Genomic DNA, 7,046 nt, shown 5'->3' with positions numbered 1-7,046 from the left:
GGATTTGTCTGCTATATACTACATGGCACCTATATACTACATGGCCTGTGCTATATACTATTTGGCTGCTATACACATACATACTTACATATTCTAGAATACCCGATGCGTTAGAATCGGGCCACCATCTAGTGTCACATAAATGTTAATGAAATTATTACAAAATAAAACATTGGGAAAGCAGTATAATACAAATAGATTAATGATACTTAATTTCCTCTTTTTGCATTTAATCCAGATGGATTTCGTCATGAACATCGCTCTCTTGCTGCACTTATGATTCAGATGTGCCTGAAAAGGTGGACTCTGCTTCTCACACTCACATAGGTGAGTGGATATCTCAATAGGCTAGCATGAGCTAAGTGCACCCCATAGCCAGTTCACCCATCCACAATACACGTTTTGCTGCCACCACCTGCTGTTTTGAAAGACCAGCAGGAGGCCTGAACTGAATAATGCACTAGCACGCACTTCGCCCAGTTTTCCCAAGCATGAGATAAGTGCCGTTCTTCCGCTCTGGCATAGACAGGCTAACACCTCCAGACTATATTTTCCCTCTTCATGGTTGTGTGTACCTACAGAGCAGGAAGTGACAAGTTTAGTACATTTTTAGATTTAAGCCCTTCCAGACATGTGCCGTACATGTACTGCTCTGTGAGAGCTGCGTTCCTGCAAACAGCAGTACAGGGACGGCACACCAATGGCATGGCCTCATCATGGCCTGTCAGCTCTGTGTGAGAATTAACACCCTGCAGCAACTCCCACAATCAGTGCTAGCACCGATCACGGGCATTTAACTCCTCTGATGCCGCTGTCAGTAGTGACAGCAGCATAGAGGAGAATCGGCCAGGGAATGAGTTCTCTGCGCACTTCCATCAGGACAACACGATGCGATTGCGTTGTCCTGATGGTCTCCATGGAGGCCCCGGCCACAAAATGGCCGGGGGGTCCTTTAGGGAAGGTGGCATGTCAGTGCCTGCTCAGAGCAGGACCTGAGACTCCACCTTCCCTGCCTGTCAGACCCTGCTCTGATGCTCTGCAGTGCAGAAGCGACCCGCTATATAAAATTGTCCCACTAGCTAACCCCTTCCGTCAACACCGCAAAAAAATAAATAAAAAAATGAGGCAAAAAACAGTACTTTATCATAATACGGCCGAACAAAAAGTTCAATGGTACAGCTGAAAACGTCATCTTGTCCCCCAAAAAGCAAGCCATCATATAGCTCCATCAGCAAATAAATAAAAAAGTTATAACTCTCAAAATAAAGCAATGAAAAAATTATTTTTTCTATAAAATAGTTTTTATTGTGGAAAAGCGCCAAAGCATAAAAAAATGATATAAATTGGGTATCGCTGTAATCATACTGACCCGAAGAATAAAGCTGCTTTACCAATTTTACCACACGTGGAACGGTATAAAAAAGCAAAACAAAAAGCAATTCCTCAATTGCTGTTTTTTGTTCATTCTGTTTCCAAAAATTGAAAAAGGAAAGATGTAGAAAATGGTACCAATAAAAATGTCAGCTCGTCCCGCAAAAAACAAGCCATAACATGACTTGGTCAGCCGAAATATGGAGAAATTATAGCTCTCAATATATGGTGATGCAAAAACTAGTTTTCGCAATAAAAAGCATATCTTAGTGTGTGATAGGAGACAAACATAAAAACCTGATATAAATCTGGTATCGCTGTAATCACACCGACCCGAAGAATAAAGTCACCTAATCACTTATATTGCTCAAGGAATGGCATAAAAAACAAAACCAATTCCTCACATGCTGTTGATTTTTTCATTCTGCCTCCCAAAGATAGCAGTAAGGCTCGGCGCACATTTATCCTGCGCTCTGTGCTGAGCACTTACACCGGGCTTTCCATGAAATGTGTGATTCAGACGGAACCCATGGTGGAAGATTCCCTATAATGAGGGAGATGGAGGCACTGTGGCCCCCGTCTGACCTGTGATCTGGCGGTGTCCACCTTTTTAGGATTGCATAAAAGTGCCTTTGGCCACAGTTTCGTGCACTTCTGAAAAGAAGGACACAGCTGAACAGAGGCCAGATGGAGTCCAGAGTAACTCTGCTGGCTCATTATAGTGAATGGATCCCTTGGGGGTTTCATCTGTGACATCACTCAAAGATTTAGATGGTAACCTCGATGTAAGTGCTTAGCGTAGAGCGCCGGATAAATGTGATCATAAATGTTATGTAAAAGCTTCAACTCAATCCACAAAAAAGCAAGCCCTCACTCAGGTCCATCATCTGTTAATGGAAATATAGGGACTTCCACATTACTGGTAGCACAAAGGCTCTGGAAATGCGTAATGGCTCCTTGCCTGCCAAAAGAAATTCAGCAAATTCTCCGATTCAAAATCCAAATGCCCCCCCCCTTCTGAGCCCCAGTGTGCCTAAACCACATTTAGCACCCACATAATTGGCATTTCTACACATAAGGAAAAAACTGCGTCAATGCTACAATATTAAAACCAAAAAAGTTTTATTTGAAAATAACACAAACAATTAAAATACATTAAAAAATGGGCAAAAGGTAAGGATGAGGGCAGAATAGTGACAATTACCCCCCAAAAAATTTAATATTGTATCAATTACTCAGTGTTCTCCTTATGTCTATATAGTACAGTATAGAGTTGCTACTATATTCATTATTGGGCTTAAATGTGCATATTCATGCATAAAATAGTGAAATGTTTGATTGAAGATCTTCTTTGATATTAATGTTTGGCATTTCTGTAGGGATGACAACCCGCCTAATTTACATGTGTGTGTCTCCAGAAGCATGAGCTGGGCATTATGTACTGGTCACTTCAAAGGCAGTTTACAATTTTTACTGAGCAACATCTGCTGCTGCTTGTTTCTGGAAAACATTTATGGAGTCAAAATAGTCACTACATCTGTAGATAACTTAACAAAGGGGTATAATTTCCAAAATGGGGTTACTTGAGGGGGGATACTGCTTTTCTAGCACTTGGGGCTCTTTATATGGAATCCGCAAACTATTCAAGGAAAATCTGCCCTCCAGGAGGAAAATAGCACTCCTTCCCTCCCAAGTCTCTCAGTATAGCTAAGTAGTACTGTACAGCCACATACGGGGTATTGCCAGGTTCAGTAGAACTTGTGGGACGAATTTTGGTGCCATTTTTACCCATTTCCTAGTATGAAAATGTAAAACTTGGGGCTAAAACACAACCTTGGTGGTAAATTATTTTATCTTCAATGCTCAATGGTATAAAAGTCTGTGACACACCTATGGTGTCAATATATTCACTGCACCCCTAGATGAGGTTTAATTGGTAAAATGGGGCCACTTATGGCGGGTTCTGCTGTTCTGGCACCTCAGGGGCTCTGCCAATGTACCATGGCACCCTGAAACAAGTGCAGCAAAATCTGCACTGTAATATGGTGCTACGTCCCTTCTGAGCTTTGCACTGTGCCTCAAAGTAGTTTTCGACCACATATGAGGTATCGGTGAACTCAGGAGAAATTGGAGAACAAACTCTGGGGCCCATTTTCTCCTTTTGCTCTCGTGAAAATACAAAATTTGTAGCTAAGGCGTTTAAAAACGCAGCGTTTAAAACGCAAACGCAGGTGGTGAAAAAAACGCATGTAAACACGTGCAAACGCTGCGTTTTTTTGACGCATGCATTTTCATATGCGGTAAAAAAAACGCGGCGTTTTGAGGCGCTTACATGCGTTTTTCCTGCGTTTGCGTTTTTGAAACGCATGATGAGAAGTGTGTGACAGCTGCCAATTATCAAAATCAACTAGAAAACCCACTATAAATAGAAATAGCTAGGGTTAGGGTTTGGATCCCTAGGGTTAGGGTTTGGATCCCTAGGGTTAGGGTTAGGATCCATTTATCACCTTGATGGTGGGGGGGTTAGGATTAGGGTTTGGATCCCTAGGGTTAGGGTTAGGGTTAGGGTTTGGATCCCTAGGGTTAGGGTTAGGGTTAGGATCCCTTTATCACCTTGATGGTGGGGGGTTAGGGTTTGGATCCCTAGGGTTAGGGTTAGGGTTTGGATCCCTAGGGTTAGGGTTAGGATTAGGATCCCTTTATCACCTTGATGGTGGGGGGTTAGGGTTAGGGTTTGGATCCCTAGGGTTAGGGTTAGGGTTTGGATCCCTAGGGTTAGGGTTAGGGTTAGGATCCCTTTATCACCTTGATGGTGGGGGGTTAGGGTTAGGGTTTGGATCCCTTTATCACCTTGATGGTGGGGGGTGGCTTATCAGTGTGTAGACTTGTTTTTTTCTATGGAAACGCATGCGTTTACATAGACAGCAATACTTTTTTTGCCGCAAAAAGGCGCCTCTAGAAATTACTACATGTTGCATTTCCGCAACAAAACGCAAGCATAGAAACGACGCATGCGTTGTCAAACGCGGCAAAACGCATACCAAAAAAAGCATGCGTTTTTAATGTTAAATATAGGAAAAAAACGCATGCTTTTTTTTGCGCTAAAACGCAGCGCCAAGAAACGCAAATGTGAAACCAGCCTAAAAAAGATTTTTGTGGGAAAAATTTGATTTTTTTTTATTTTCACGGCTTAACGTTATAAACTTCTGTGAAGCACCTGTGGGTTCAAGGTGCTCGATACACCTCTAAATAAGTTCCATAAGGGATCTAGTTTCCAAAATGGGGTCACTTGTGGGGGGTTCCACTGTTTAGGCACATTAGGGGCTCTCCAAATGGGACATAGCAACTGCTAATTATTCCAGCATATTTTACATTCAAAATGTCCAATGGCGCTCCATTCCTTCCAAGCCCTGCTGTGCACCCAAGATGTGTTACTCCACATATTGGGTATTTGCGCTCTTGGGATAAATTGCACAGCAAATTGTATGTAGCAATTCCTCTTGTTACCCTTATGAAAATGCAAAATTTGGAGCCAAAAAATATTTATCTGAGAAAAATGTGATTTTTTTTATTTTCACGGCTTAACATTATAAATTTCTTTGAAGCACCTGTAGCTTCAAGGTGCTCAATACACATCTAGATAAATTCCCTAAGGGGTTTAGTTTCCAAAATGGGGTCACTTGTTGGATGTTTCCACTGTTTAGGCACATCAGGGGCTCTCCAAACGCAACGTGGCATCTGCTAATTATGCCAGCAAATTTTACATTCAGAAAGTGAAATGGCGCTCCTTCCCTTCCGAGCCCTGTCGTGTGCCCAAACAGTAGTATTCTCCCACATATGGGGTATCGGCGTGATCAGGAGAAATTGCACAACAAAATGTATGGTCCATTTTCTCCTATTATTATAACCTAAATGTTTATTTTTTCTTCCACATTCCAAAATTCCTGTGAAGTACCTGAAGGGTTAATAAACTTCTTGAATGTGGTTTTCAGTACCTTGAGGGGTGCAGATTTTAGAATGGTGTCATTTTGGGGCTTTTTCTGTCACATAGGCCCCTCAACATCACTTCAAATATGATGTGGTTCCTAAAAAAATGGTTTTGCAAATTTTTTTGTAAAAATGAGAAATCGCTGGTCAACATTTACCCCTTATAACTTTGTAACAAAAAAAAAACTTTGTTTCTAAAATTTTGCTGATGTAAAGTAGACATGTGGGAAATGTTATTTATTAACTATTTTGTGCAATATGACTCTCTGACTTAAGGGCACAAAAATTAAAAGTTTGAAAATTGCAAAATTTTTGCCAAATTTCCTTTTTTTCCACAAATAATCGCAAGTCATTTCAAAGAAATTTTACCACTATCATAAAGTACAATATGTCACGAGAAAACAGTCTCAGAATTACTGGGTTCCGTTGAAGCGTTCCAGAGTTGTGACTAGAGTTGTGCCAATTTTTTCCCCCCGCTTATTCGGCAAGCTATAGTGCTAGCCAAATAAGCTGCAGAGGGAACTCGGATACATGGAGCGTGGCGGCTGATCGTGCCGCAGTTGCATGTGTTGTGGCTGTGTCACTGTCACAGCACAGGCATGGAGAGCCTGTTTGTTGGGCTCTCTATGCATGTGCTGTGACAGTGAAACAGTGGCGTAACATGCAGTTGTGGTGCCGATCAGCTAATCAGCCGACACACTCAATTTGTCTGGGTTCCCTCTGCAGCTTATTCGGCTAGCACTATAGCTTGCCAAATAAGCGGGGGGACCCGGAAAAATTCGCACAACTCTAGTCATAACTCTGGAACACGGGGACATGAAGAAATTCGCTCAACTCTAGTTATGACCTCATCAAGTGACAGTGGTCAGAATTGTAAAAATTGGCCTGGTCATGAAGGTGAAAACAGGCTTCAGGGCAAAGGGGTTAATATCACTGGCAACTTGTTTCTCTGTAGATAACTTTGCTAGCTTGATTTCTTTTTTACATTTCCTATTGAGATCTTTATACTCCTGAAATGCTATTTCTGTATTCTCGGTCTTCAAGATTTTGAATGTCCTTTGTTTTTGTCTTATTTAACTTTTCACTGTATTATTTAGCTTGTCAGTTTTCTACAGGATTCTAGCAGTATATCCTTAAATATGCTCCATTTATGTTCTTTATCCCCAGTTACCATGATATGCTCACCGTCTACATGATTAAGCTTTTCCCTTAATTTGTTGAAATCAGCTTTCTCAAAGTTGCAGGTTTTTTCATTTTCACTTTGAAAAGTTTTAATGAATATTACAAACTTACCGTATTATAGTCACTACATTCCAAATGCTCCCAGACCTGTAGATCTGAAATTGTATTTGGTCTATTTGACAAGACAAGATCCAGCAAATTATCTCCCTGGTTAAGTACACTCATCAGAAGTTTCTAACATATCTTATCAATATGCCATAAATGTTTTTGATAATTTCTGCATATTAGAATACCTGAGGACTCTCCTACTCACCTTAACAAGGATATTTATTGCAGAGTTATAGCAAGTTTCTCACTACACTAGCTCTATATCTGTTCCCTGTGCTGAGCCTGGCTGCCTTCTCCTATTGCTACCTTTCTTTACATTATCACTCTAGGCATTTTATGGCTGGCTTTGAGAGAGGCCAGGTGCTGGAGTATTAAAGGGAACCTGTCACCCCGAAAAT

The sequence above is a fragment of the Ranitomeya imitator genome, chromosome 1 (assembly GCF_032444005.1).
Source record: "Ranitomeya imitator isolate aRanImi1 chromosome 1, aRanImi1.pri, whole genome shotgun sequence".
NCBI classification, from domain to species: domain Eukaryota; kingdom Metazoa; phylum Chordata; class Amphibia; order Anura; family Dendrobatidae; genus Ranitomeya; species Ranitomeya imitator.
The sequence above is the reverse complement of the archived record's forward strand: the minus strand, read 5'-3'. Positions refer to the sequence as shown.